Source organism: Coregonus clupeaformis, chromosome 7 (assembly GCF_020615455.1).
Source record: "Coregonus clupeaformis isolate EN_2021a chromosome 7, ASM2061545v1, whole genome shotgun sequence".
Lineage (NCBI taxonomy): Eukaryota > Metazoa > Chordata > Actinopteri > Salmoniformes > Salmonidae > Coregonus > Coregonus clupeaformis.
In genome coordinates, this window is record NC_059198.1 from 58,135,696 (window position 1) to 58,150,195 (window position 14,500).

Genomic DNA, 14,500 nt, shown 5'->3' on the forward strand with positions numbered 1-14,500 from the left:
AGGTCTGGAGACTGGCTAGGCCACTCCAGGACCTTGAGATGCTTCTTACGGAGCCACTCCTTAGTTGTCCTGGCTGTGTGTTTCGGGTCGTTGTCATGCTGGAAGACCCAGCCACGACCCATCTTCAATGCTCTTACTGAGGGAAGGAGGTTGTTGGCCAAGATCTCGCGATACATGGCCCCATCCATCCTCCCCTCAATATGGTGCAGTCGTCCTGTCCCCTTTGCAGAAAAGCATCCCCAAAGAATAATGTTTCCACCTCCATGCTTCACGGTTGGGATGGTGTTCTTGGGGTTGTACTCATCCTTCTTCTTCCTCCAAACACGGCGAGTGGAGTTTAGACCAAAAAGCTCTATTTTTGTCTCATCAGACCACTTGACCTTCTCCCATTCCTCCTCTCGATCATCCAGATGGTCATTGGCAAACTTCAGACGGGCCTGGACATGCGCTGGCTTGAGCAGGGGGACCTTACGTGCGCTGCAGGATTTTAATCCATGACAGCGTAGTGTGTTACTAATGGTTTTCTTTGAGACTGTGGTCCCAGCTCTCTTCAGGTCAATGACCAGGTCCTGCCGTGTAGTTCTGGGCTGATCCCTCACCTTCCTCATGATCATTGATGCCCCACAAGGTGAGATCTTGCATGGAGCCCCAGACCGAGGGTGATTGACCATCATCTTGAACTTCTTCCATTTTCTAATAATTGCGCCAACAGTTGTTGCCTTCTCACCAAGCTGCTTGCCTATTGTCCTGTAGCCCATCCCAGCCTTGTGCAGGTCTACACTTTTATCCCTGATGTCCTTACACAGCTCTCTGGTCTTGGCCATTGTGGAGAGGTTGGAGTCTGTTTGATTGAGTGTGTGGACAGGTGTCTTTTATACAGTTAACGAGTTAAAACAGGTGCAGTTAATACAGGTAATGAGTGGAGAACAGGAGGGCTTCTTAAAGAAAAACTAACAGGTCTGTGAGAGCTGGAATTCTTACTGGTTGGTAGGTGATCAAATACTTATGTCATGCAATAAAATGCAAATTAATTACTTAAAAATCATACAATGTGATTTTCTGGATTTTTGTTTTAGATTCCGTCTCTCACAGTTGAAGTGTACCTATGATAAAAATTACAGACCTCTACATGCTTTGTAAGTAGGAAAACCTGCAAAATCGGCAGTGTATCAAATACTTGTTCTCCCCCACTTGTTCTCACACGATTTCCTGTATTTTCTGACAGGATGTCCCATAAGGATATACTACTGCAGTAAAATAAGTGTTTTCGTTAAAAATGAACCCCAGGAAGCTTTGTATTTATGGTGGTTAATTAAACTCCCACGTCTTTCACATTGACAACAATAGAGGGCATTAGCTGATTCTGTTCCCACTGTACAGGTGGGTGTAGAAAGGTGTAGAATGACTACAATGCAGACAGGACTCGACAGACCTTCTTTTCCCACTAAAATGTGCGTGAGCCAGCCTTCACATGCCCTTATTTGGGGTTTCCCCATATACTGTATGGGAACAGTAGTGGTCCTGTTTGGTCTCCCTCTCTTTTCTGCTTACTTTTCTCTCCCTCCTCCTGAGGCGGCCCGCTGAATACTCAGCCTTCAGTCTGGAAACCTGTGGGACACAAGCTGGCTATTCACTTAGGTCCTTTTCTCCTCTAATTTTTTCTCGATCTCTCTCCAGAAACACACACGTGTACACACACACCTCAATCAGGCTATTCACTTTGTGCTCTTTCTCACACTCCTCTCCTCGCTGTCTGTACATCCCACTACACAGACTGGAGAAATGGTCTGGAATTGGTTCCCTTCTCCTATGATATGGCACAGTTCCTCTATCTGCTTTCCTTTTATTTCAGCTATGTGTATGATTGCAGAACGTTTGCTTGAAATTCAATCACCAGTAATAAGATACACGTAATCTGATATTTGGCTGAACATTTCTGATTGTAACCATAGTTGAACAAACCAAATGTGATTTGAAACACTGAAAAGGCCATGTTTATTCAATCTATACATTGTGTTTCTATGGTCTGAAAGCCCCACTACAGCTGCAGCACACGCACAGAGAGGTCAGCCAAGCAGCTCTCCACTCTCCCTGCCAAGACCCGTCTCCATCTTGGCTCCATCTGGCCCAGTAACATCAGCCCGCAGGGCCCCTGCTATTGGGTTTCTGGCACTGCGTCTTCCTCAAACGAAGATCTTTTATCTTGGAGAGCCCATGTTCTCCGCAGGGCAGCCACTCAAATTGAGTCGATACTAAAGGCACGAGCCAAGTTGTGTTGATCAAACAAATGATGGTTGGCTCTAGCTCTGGCACCACTCTGTGTGGACACACAGTCAGTTTGGAGTCAAAGATTTCTAGGAGCGAGTGTTGGACTTTATTTTGTAATGCAGTTTTTGCTGATGAGAAAAACACTTGTGACGTTCAATGTTTGAGCCTCTCTGCTGACATCTCTGCTTTCAGGCAGGATACAGCTAGCCTGGTTCCAGATCTGTTTGGGCTGTCTTGCCAGCTGTTGGAGTTGACAAGACCGCACAAACAGATCTGCGACCAGGCTTGGCTAGGATATAGCTGGTTTGATATTTACTGACTCTGACTTCAGTTGGCCTAGCTGGGATGAATTAGGGACTGGTGTATCTGTGGGGAGGTCAGGGGAGGAGGAATGGAAGAGCAGTGAGTTAGCCTTGTTCCCACTGCAGTGTGTTATCAATGCTGAGGGTGTATTGTACAGTATAGAGCCAATCATTCCACAGTACTCTGGGCCCCAGGGACCTCTACTAAAGGCTCAGCTATGGAGAGATTTTACATTTTTGGTCATTTAGCAGACGCTCTTATCCAGAGCGACTTACATTATTGAGTGCATACATTATTTATTATTATTATTTTATTTTTTCATACTGGCCCCCCCTGGGAATCAAACCCACAACCCTGGCATTGCAAACGCCATGCTCTATCAACTGAGCTACATCCCTGCCGGCCATTCCCTCCCTTACCCTGGACGACGCTGTGCCAATGGTGCGCCACCCCATGGGTCTCCCGGTCACGGTCACGGCCGGCTACGACAGAGCCTGGATTCGAACCAGGATCTCTAGTGGCACAGCTAGCACTGCGATGCAGTGCCTTAGACCACTGCGCCACTTGGGAGACTATGAGATGACAGAGATGACAGAGAGGGGTGAGAAGGGGGTGGAGAGAGAACAGAGGAACGAAAAAGAGACAAGCCTGGAAAGAGGGGCCAAGCTTTGAGTGGAAGAAAAGCTAGACTTAGAGAAGTGAGGGGAGGGTTGTACAATACAACATTTTGTCTTTAAGCAGGACAACACTGAGCAGCTCCACTGGCAAACAAGACAAGGACACACTGAGTTCTGTAAGTACTCCTGTACCGCATGTGCTTGCGACTCTGCCTAGCAAATGGTCTTCATTAGAGCCAAGTCATGACTCTTTCTGAATTCAGTGGAAAAGGAGAACAGACACTGAGATGGCATGTTACCATGTTTACCTAAAGTAAGGCCTCTGTGCCGACAGGGAGGGAAGAACACTCTTAATTTTGTATCTTGCTCCAGTACCCCCCTCTCTCTCTTCTCTTGCTCCAGTACTCCCCCCTCTCTCTCTCTTCTCTTGCTCCAGTACTCCCCCCTCTCTCTCTCTTCTCTTGCTCCAGTACTCCCCCGCTCTCTCTCTCTTCTCTTGCTCCAGTACTCCCCCGCTCTCTCTCTCTTCTCTTGCTCCAGTACTCCCCCGCTCTCTCTCTCTTCTCTTGCTCCAGTACTCCCCTCTCTCTTTTCTTGCTCCAGTACTCCCCCTCTCTCTTTTCTTGCTCCAGTACTCCCCCTCTCTCTTTTCTTTCTCCAGTACTCCCCCTCTCTCTCTCTTCTCTTGCTCCAGTACTCCCCCGCTCTCTCTCTCTTCTCTTTCTCTAGGACTCCCCCTCTCTCTTTTCTTTCTCCTCTGTTTCTATCTCTGTGTATCAGAAAAATTGAAGAAATAGTTGGAGACACTCTAAAGAACATATTAAAAAGGCTGTTATGCTTCCACAGCGGTTTTGTTGTGCTGTAAAAGTTGTATAGTGCTCTCTCTCCTCCCTCTCTCTCCCTCTCTTTGACTTGTCCTGTCTATGGGATAGTGATGAGAGTTACTGTTGTGTTGTGTTGGAGGGACCCAGGGGTCTCTGGTTACAGAGGAATCTTCAATCTGCACATGCTCAGTCCACACTACCCTGGGACCGACCGGATCAATCTGGCACGGCGCTTAGCAACACAGCTGGGAAAGCTTCAGCGAATGGGGGGCTCTAAAACTCTCTGAAATGACAGCGACGCCATGATAAAGTCAAACACAGAACTCTGACGGTTTATCTACTTAGCGGTCCCCTCTTTAAACATAGTTTCTCTGCTTTTACTGCTTTTATACACACACACACACACACACACACACACACAAACAATGCAGGGCTTTGAAAAAGGGCGCCTGTAATTAAAGAATTTGGGGCTTTTTATAAACACTGTAAAACGGACTTAAATACACCCTGAATTTTCTTTTACTCCCAGTTGATGTTGATACGTGATCACCCCTCTGACCCCGAGCAGGAAGTGGGGAGCTGGCTGGGTGTGTGCTGAGGGTGTATTAGGCTAGAGGGAGGCACTGTGTAAATCTGCCTCCCTAATGGCACCTTAATCCCTTCGTAGTGCACTACTTTTGACCAGAGCCCTATGGGAATAGGGTGCCATTTGGGACGCAGCCTAAGAGTTAGGTGGATGTGGGTTCTTCGGGGCTGATGTGTGAGGGTTGCACATATACTGGGACCTGTCATGAATCTACAACCATTACATTTTTGGGAGAGATTTTGGTCTACTTTTTCTAGGTGCTCACTTTCTCCTCCTGTTCAGAGAAAACACATTCAGCTTCTTACATAAATTACCCTAAGACGTTTCACAAAGTACAGACTCAATAATTTCACTCGACCAGAAAGGTTTGTGATGAATGAAACCAAATAAAGCCATCCATCCAAAAACAATAGTTGCTGTAAACACGAATGAGGTATTTGGTTAAATGTGAAAACGTGATCCCTTTCATCAAAACACCCTCAGGTGATGGATTACAGGTTTGTGTGTGTGTGTGTGTGTTAGGCATGTGGTGCTTTAGCCCCTGGTAGGTATATAATTACACTTCCTGTGCGGCCAGAAACACAGCTGTTTCCTTTGCTCTTTAATCACAGACAACCAGTTGTATCAAAGAACCTACCGAGACACACCTCTCCCTGGAGCAGTATGTATACCACAGCAGTAGAAACTAGAACCACAGTAGAACTGGGATTTAAAGGGAGAAATTCTCCTGCTCTTACATCTTTAATCATCAAGCCACAGTCCTGAATTTTTGTTTGAGCCAAACAGCAGCCCCGCCGAGTGGTTTATCAATGCCATAAAGCTGAGAGATGGAGCTATTGTGCTAAAATCGTGGTCAAAAAGGATTACAAGATGTTATCCCTTTCTTGGTATGGACTCAGTGTTGCAACACGTAAACCTGCTACAGTGGTAAATATTTAACCTACTTCTTCTCAATCCCCCTCATCCATTGTTGGATGTAGCTCCCACAATAGCAAGTAAACACGTGTCATCATGTTTATTTGGGCCTGCTAGTCCTCTGGTATGTGTTGTGGAATGATTGGGATCCTGTGAATTCCAGGGGCCCAGGAACAAAGGGCTGGAGCAGGTCATTGAAGGGTTGTAAATTAGGGACAGACAGGAGGACCAGGGGGATGGACAGGCTGGCTTCTTTCAAACCTGGGGGGAGGGAGAAGAAGGCTGGGGGGAGGGAAGGAAGGATGAGGTGTAGAGGAGCAGGGACAGTGTGTCTGCACACACACACACACACACACACACACACACAGAAACGGCAAGGCGCCAGCCGAACAGAAGCATGTGGAAGCCTTAAGAATGAGTGTGCTCGCATACTCCCTTAAAAGAACTTCGCTTGAAAAACAAGAAAAAAGCGGCAATAGTACTGTTTGTCCATCTTGAGATGCCGTAGCCAGTATACACTTCCTCAAAATAGTCAGAATTAATCTAAGATAACTCAAGAAATCAGTTATTAATTTGGGATTCATTGAATAATCCCAACTGGTGACCAATGACAGACGAATGGGCGTAGATTTTGGCTCACGAACTTCAGCTTGCCTCGAGAAAGAATATTGTGTGAACGAACAGCCGAACAAACCCTTGCCCCAAAATGTCGTCATAATTTTTATTTTATTTTTTATTTAACCTTTATTTAACCAGGTAAGCCAGTTGAGAACAAGTTCTCATTTACAACTGCGACCTGGCCAAGATAAAGCAAAGCAGTGCGATTAAAAACAACAACACAGAGTTACATATGGGGTAAAAAAACATAAAGTCAAAAAATACAACAGAAAATATATATACAGTGTGTGCAAATGTAGCAAGTTATGGAGGTAAGGCAATAAATAGGCTATAGTGCAAAATAATTACAATTAGTATTAACACTGGAATGCTAGATGTGCAAGAGATTATGTGCAAATAGAGATACTGGGGTGCAAAAGAGCAAAATAAATAACAATATAGGGATGAGGTAGTTGGGTGGGCTAATTTCAGATGGGCTGTGTACAGGTGCAGTGATCGGTAAGGTGCTCTGACAACTGATGCTTAAAGTTAGTGAGGGAGATAAGAGTCTCCAGCTTCAGAGATTTTTGCAATTCGTTCCAGTCATTGGCAGCAGAGAACTGGAAGGAATGGCGGCCAAAGGAGGTGTTGGCTTTGGGAATGACCAGTGAGATATACCTGCTGGAGCGCAGACTACGGGTGGGTGCTGCTATGGTGACCAATGAGCTAAGATAAGGCGGGGATTTGCCTAGCAGTGATTTATAGATGGCCTGGAGCCAGTGGGTTTGGCGACGAATATGTAGTGAGGGCCAGCCAATGAGAGCGTACAGGTCACAATGGTGGGTAGTATATGGGGCTTTGGTGGAAAAACAGATGTCACTGTGATAGACTACATCCAATTTGCTGAGTAGAGTGTTGGAGGCTATTTTGTAAATTACATCGTCAAGGATCGGTAGGATAGTCAGTTTTTCGAGGGCATGTTTGGCAGCATGAGTGAAGGAGGCTTTGTTGCGAAATAGGAAGCCGATTCTAGATTTAACTTTGGATTGGAGATTCTTAATGTGAGTCTGGAAGGAGAGTTTACAGTCTAACCAGACACCTAGGTATTTGTAGTTGTCCACATACTCTAGGTCAGACCCGTCGAGAGTGGTGATTCTAGTCGGGTGGGCGGGTGCCAGCAGCGTTCGATTGAAGAGCATGCATTTAGTTTTACTAGTGTTTAAGAGCAGTTGGAGGCTACTGAAGGAGTGTTGTATGGGATTGAAGCTCGTTTGGAGGTTTGTTAACACAGTGTCCAATGAAGGGCCAGATGTGTACAAAATGGTGTCGTCTGCGTAGACGTAGAGGTGGATCTGAGAGTCACCAGCAGCAAGAGCGACATCATTGATATAGACGGATAATATATGCACAAACTATTCTGAACTGTTTCGGATGGGAAGCATGCAGAAGCGTTTACCCTTTCTCTCTCTGTTGAAGATGTTTTGTGTTGAGGGGAGGGTGGTGTGAGTGAGAGGGGGGTGTGGCATGCCTGTGGTCCAGTGTCACATGACTGGGTGAGGTGGGAGGGGCTGTGGTGTTCCTCAGTGACTGGACTGGCTCTCACTGGAGGGTTGCTCTTCAGCACGGGACAACACACACGGTGAGTTTGGGGTTCTGCCTTTCTCGCAGTGTGTACTGTGTGTGTGTGTGTGTGTGTGTGTGTGAATGAATGTGTGTGGTTTCCTTGTTCTCCCCTCTCTCTTTTTCTCTGCTTTTCTTTTTCTCCCTCTGTCTCTTCTAGTTTCCTGTTGTTTCTCAGTTTGTCTGTGGTACAGTACTAGCTCTCACTTTACTCTGCTGTCCAGGAGCACCACTACTGTGTGAGTGTGCATGTTTCTGTGTTTATATGTTACAGAGTGTGTATTTGTTTGTCTTGTTAGTAAGTTCCACTCAGATGTACTGAGGTGTGACTGTAGAGGGGAATAGGCTTTTTGTGAAGTTTCTCTGCGTTGTACTGTACTCCCAGTACCCTGCATTGTTGCTGGTTCATCCTCTAGTTTTCCTCTGTTGTACTGAGCTCTTGGGGGTTGGGGGGCGGAGCGGGGGAGGACAGAGGGAGCACAGAGTGGAGGGAGGGTGTCTCTCTAACATGGCGTCTGCAGCTCCAGGGCCAAGCCTTGTAATCAATCCTGGGAGGTGAGGGGGTTGTTTTCATAACCACAGCACTGCTTCTCTGCTGCTGCCATGTTACATTATGTTTCTCTGTTTCTGCTGGGCTCAGGTTCATTTCAGCTCTCCTTTCCCCTCCTCCCTCGTTCTGTGTTTCCTCTAACTTTCCTCTAACAACATGATCCACACATGGGGCTGTGTAATGCTGGAACTGACATTGATCCATGACATTGCTGTATTGCATACAGACCAGGTACAGAACATGGAGAGAGGCTGTGCAGAGCAGTACTTTCAAGTGGAGTGATTTCCACATGTGGAAAGAGGCAGATACTTTTAGTATTGGGTGTGAGACCCTGCTGTGAAGTAGTCTCCGTCCGGCCGTTCAAGGTGAAGAAAAGTAGTCCCTGTAGTTAAAATGATGGAGTGATGTGTCTGGAAAGTGGAGATAAATGACTCTCTCTCTTTTCTGTCTCTTTCATCCCTCTCTCGCCCTCTCCTTTGAGTGCATATTGCATATTGCTGTTCTTATTGGCTGTCACAGTAAAAGCAGAACTATGGCACTGCTCTGACAATCGCTTCTCTCAACCTATGTTTTGTTTAAACAGGTTTGACCCCAGCTATTTTACATAGGCGTAGTTCACTGATGATATTAGGCGGTTAAAAATACGCATAAAAACGCAACCGCTCTTGACCTTTGAGTCAGTCGGTTCTGATTTACACACACACTAGTTCAAAGGAGCTCTGTTTTCTGGACAGTTAGGTGCTCTGGTGCATTGCCAGGCGAGAACAGACAGCGTGGCTTTTCAACAGCTGCTGATGTGATGCTGGAAAGGTCGTCAGTACCTCTGCATTCTCGTGTGTGTGTGTGTGTTAGATTCCCCAGTCCAGAGTAAACTTGTCATCATACATCAAAGCTGCATGATATGGGTCACTAAGGTGGTTTAGTGCAACTCCTTTGAAATCGGTCCTCTCCTAATTCTCTCCCTGAGGTTATTTCTCTCTGTAGTCGTACCAGTGGCTCGGGGCAGAGAGGTCAGTCGAAGGTCAGATTCCGGAACCCTGCACCCCAACACTAGCTGTCAGAGAACAATTCCACACTGATACACTGACCTCACCAAGACAAACGACCGGCAGTAGCATGACCTGTAATAGGTTACTGCTATTGCTGCTGGCTAATGGCTCATTCTCTTAGCTTCTCTGAAGAGGGCTCATAGATAATATCATTAGATGGACCTTGTTACAATTAGCATTAGGCTAATGATGACTGAGGCAGAAACAGAATGGTAACTAGGCAGAAACTGAATGGTAACTAGGCAGAAACTGAATGGTAACTAGGCAGGCAGGTTACATTTGTGCAGGTTAGGGCTAAAGACACTTCTAAACTGAAAAGATAAGAATGATTTTAATTTTGAAGTGGACTCTTTCACTTCCATTTGAAGCTGTCTTGCCAACTCCTATAGTCAAACATGATTGGCATGACAACGGCCATAGTAGTTAGCTATATAGCACAGACTGATCTGGGACCAGGCTAAGAGGTGGTGTCGTAGGAGGAATCTACAGTTGGTGTAAAAAGATCCTGCTCGAAATAATGAGGAAATGGTCCTCTGCATACTTTCACCAGACAATGCTGCATATCTAACCTCAAACTAAGTGCGTGAGCGTGCACATTCATGTGTGTCTGTGTGTGTGTACCTTTGTGTCTCTCTGTGTTGATGTGTGTTTATATTACACAGATAGATCAAGTCCCTGTACTGTGTAGGCAGTTAGGGTTCCTTGCATTTTTGTTGTTGTTTTTTACCCCTTTTTCTCCCCAATTTCGTGATTATGATCTTGTCTCATCACTGCAACTCCCCAACGGGCTCGGGAGAGGCGAAGGTCGAGTCATGCGTCCCCCGAAACATGACCCACCAAACCACGCTTCTTAACACCCGCTCGCTTAACCCGGACGCCAGCTGCACCAATGTGTTGGAGGAAACACCGTTCAACTGACGACCGAAGTCAGCCTGCAGGCGCCCAGCCCGCCACAAGGAGTCGCTAGAGCACGATGAGCCAAGTAAAGCCCCCCCGGCCAAACTCTCCCCTAACCCGGACGACGCTGGGCCAATTTTGCGCCACCCTATGGGACTCCCGGTCACAGCCAGTGGGATCGAACCCCAGGCTGTAGTGACGCCGCAACACTGCGCCACTCGGGAGGCCCACATTGTCTGTTTTCTGTCAGAAGCAGTGACTGGTCAGATAAAGAGGCATATAACAGCACTGCAGCATGACTGAGTTAACCCCTAAACCCTTCTGTCTGTCTAACATCACTCTGGAACAGACTCAAACCCTAACCATATCACTGTCTGTCTAACATCACTCTGGAACTAACCCTAACCCTATCACGGTCTTTCTAACATCACTCTGGAACAGACCCTAACCCTAACCCTATCACGGTCTTTCTAACATCACTCTGGAACTAACCCTATCACTGTCTTTCTAACATCACTCTGGAACTAACCCTAACCCTATCACGGTCTTTCTAACATCACTCTGGAACAGACCCTAACCCTAACCCTATCACTGTCTTTCTAACATCACTCTGGAACTAACCCTAACCCTATCACGGTCTTTCTAACATCACTCTGGAACTAACCCTAACCCTATCACTGTCTTTCTAACATCACTCTGGAACTAACCCTAATCCTATCACTGTCTGTCTAACATAACTCTGGAACAGACTCTAACCCTAACCCTATGTAGGTATGGAGTGCCGTTTGTAAAGTTAACGATATTGATGTAGTTTTATAAGGTCGATGCACATTCTAAAAATATGTTGGAGATTTAGAACATGTGCTCTTCGTTGTTTTATGTCTTTACATTTTTAAATGAGTGTCTGAGATTGTGTCATGTATTGGGCATACAGATGTGTTTGGCAAACATCTCTACACACACACCAGTACATATCCCCAGCGGCAGGTGACACCATCTGCTTTTACAGCCCTGCGGGGTCGTAGGCCACATTCTCAGGGGACCAGAAATGGAGAGGACCCTGGGAAACGGGCTTGGCTACACAAACACACCCGCATATTAGCACACACTTCCCCGGTTGATTTTGGGGCTTCTCTTTGGGTCTGGTTAGGGGGTATTTGTACCATAATGCAGAGTAATGCCTGGTCTTACTGGCCGGTCTCCGTACTGCTGTGTCAGCCTCTGTCGTATGACGGTGACTCATCATGTGTGTACTGTACATGACAATGGCTTCAGTGTCCCTGGGTCTGATGGCTCAGCTGCATTGTTGATAATTCCAGGCGTACTTCTGTTGTTTGCATGCATCGTCATCTCTTCCCCTCTTTCTCCTCTGTTTCTCAACCTGAGAAATCCATAGGAATCAATAGGAAGAATGAAACCAGGACTCAGTCACAACTAGTTGGACTTAGACTGTTAGAGGAAGTCTGTTTTCTGATTTCTTGATTAATAATAGTTAGTTTATGGAGTAGCGTATTCACTTTGCTTTAGAAAGGAGCTTCTGGACAAAATGTAATTGTAAACATGGAGACTGGAGAGATGGCTCCTCACTCTGGCTATTACCATAAAGCTATAGACGACAGGCGGGACTATCTTCTGCCCTCCTTATGGATCCCTCTTTATTTCTTTATTTCTTTCTCTTGTTCTCTCTCTTGTGAGTCTAGGAATGTGGAGAAAAAGCAATAGATGTTTCTAGAGTACACTCATAAAAAGGTTTGTGACCAGCACAGTGAGGATGGAACTGTCCTATTTGTAAAGTGCTTATGAATGAGCCCCATTGACATGTTTGACACGGTTCTCAGCAGGGCAGCTGTGTATACTTGTATGACCCCCCCATGTCATATCAGTTAGGAGAGGAATGATGTCATAAACATATACTCAAAACATGTAAGGCCACACTTCATTTGCATAGTCCCAAATAGATGGTTTGTAGATGTTCAGTTGTTGTTCAACTAACTGTCAACAACATTTCAACTAACTATCAACTAACCATAGCCCTAACCCTAACCTTTTGATTAACGTCATCCGACTAATGGTGACCATATCACATTGGGTTGGAAAACTGAAATAATGTTTGCACTAATTGGACAAATTAGGTAATTTAGTACTTCCCCGTTTTAAAACATTTTCTCCGTCCTGAAGACAACTCACGTCTTGCCAAAATGTGCAGTAGATGCAGGGCAAGATCATAGACAGTGTAGTTCAGGGGTGTCAAACATATGGATCCGGCCCACGGGGGATTTGAGATATAAAAATAACTAACTTTTTTTGGAATATTTTTTTTGGGTGGGGGACGATCCCGATTGACATTGAAATTACTAAAACCAAATGGAAACTGTGTAGAAATGATAATGACCTACAGTGGGGAAAAAAAGTATTTAGTCAGCCACCAATTGTGCAAGTTCTCCCACTTAAAAAGACGAGAGAGGCCTGTAATTTTCATCATAGGTACACGTCAACTATGACAGACAAATTGAGAAAAAAAATCCAGAAAATCACATTGTAGGATTTTTTTTTTATGAATTTATTTGCAAATTATGGTGGAAAATAAGTATTTGGTCACCTACAAACAAGCAAGATTTCTGGCTCTCACAGACCTGTAACTTCTTCTTTAAGAGGCTCCTCTGTCCTCCACTCGTTACCTGTATTAATGGCACCTGTTTGAACTTGTTATCAGTATAAAAGACACCTGTCCACAACCTCAAACAGTCACACTCCAAACTCCACTATGGCCAAGACCAAAGAGCTGTCAAAGGACACCAGAAACAAAATTGTAGACCTGCACCAGGCTGGGAAGACTGACTCTGCAATAGGTAAGCAGCTTGGTTTGAAGAAATCAACTGTGGGAGCAATTATTAGGAAATGGAAGACATACAAGACCACTGATAATCTCCCTCGATCTGGGGCTCCACGCAAGATCTCACCCCATGGGGTCAAAGTGATCACAAGAACGGTGAGCAAAAATCCCAGAACCACACGGGGGGACCTAGTGAATGACCTGCAGAGAGCTGGGACCAAAGTAACAAAGCCTACCATCAGTAACACACTACGCCGCCAGGGACTCAAATCCTGCAGTGCCAGACGTGTCCAGGCCCGTCTGAAGTTTGCTAGAGTGCATTTGGATGATCCAGAAGAGGATTGGGAGAATGTCATATGGTCAGATGAAACCAAAATAGAACTTTTTGGTAAAAACTCAACTCGTCGTGTTTGGAGGACAAAGAATGCTGAGTTGCATCCAAAGAACACCATACCTACTGTGAAGCATGGGGGTGGAAACATCATGCTTTGGGGCTGTTTTTCTGCAAAGGGACCAGGACGACTGATCCGTGTAAAGGAAAGAATGAATGGGGCCATGTATCGTGAGATTTTGAGTGAAAACCTCCTTCCATCAGCAAGGGCATTGAAGATGAAACGTGGCTGGGTCTTTCAGCATGACAATGAGTGGCTTCGTAAGAAGCATTTCAAAGTCCTGGAGTGGCCTAGCCAGTCTCCAGATCTCAACCCCATAGAAAATCTTTGGAGGAAGTTGAAAGTCTGTGTTGCCCAGCGACAGCCCCAAAACATCACTGCTCTAGAGGAGATCTGCATGGAGGAATGGGCCAAAATACCAGCAACAGTGTGTGAAAACCGTGTGAAGACTTACAGAAAACGTTTGACCTGTGTCATTGCCAACAAAAGGTATATAACAAAGTATTGAGAAACTTTTGTTATTGACCAAATACTTATTTTCCACCATAATTTGCAAATAAATTCATTAAAAATCCTTCAATGTGATTTTCTGGATTTTTTTTCTCATTTTGTCTGTCATAGTTGACGTGTACCTATGATGAAAATTACAGGCCTCTCTCATCTTTTTAAGTGGGAGAACTTGCACAATTGGTGGCTGACTAAATACTTTTTTTCCCCACTGTACATTTACAGTCTCTTCACTCTGTCCAGCTTGATAACAGTCATCTAAACTAATGCTAGACGTTCAGTGAGCATAGAAAATTCAAAAAGCGATGGATAGAGGACTATCTTTGGCAAATTTTGACGGCAAGGACATATAACCAATTTTAAGTGTGGCCCTCCAGACCTCGGTGAAGACTGAATGCGGCCTGCGGGGCTAAATGACTTTGGCACCCCTAGTGTAGTTGGTTTGGTTTTGAGTGGTATTTTCATGTAGGGCCTGTTTGTAGTTAGCTGGCTGGGAAGTGGGATTGCCCCAAGCTTTACATGGAGAGAATAAATCAGATCGA

At 45.4% G+C, this 14,500-nt stretch overlaps 1 protein-coding gene across 5 annotated transcripts in view; it reads left to right on the forward strand.

Moving 5' to 3' along the window:
* Positions 1–14,500, forward strand: part of LOC121568757 (septin-9-like) — an 89,172-nt gene that overhangs the window by 41,324 nt on the left and 33,348 nt on the right. The window contains exon 1 of one of the 5 annotated variants that reach the window (XM_041879159.2): positions 7,669–7,749. The exons of 3 other annotated variants lie outside the window; for them this stretch is intronic. The gene's annotated coding sequence lies outside the window, so the exon portion shown is untranslated. Of the gene's footprint in view, positions 1–7,668; positions 7,750–7,864; positions 7,970–14,500 lie in introns of those variants that run through there. One more of the 5 variants, XM_041879160.2, reaches the window with a different exon arrangement.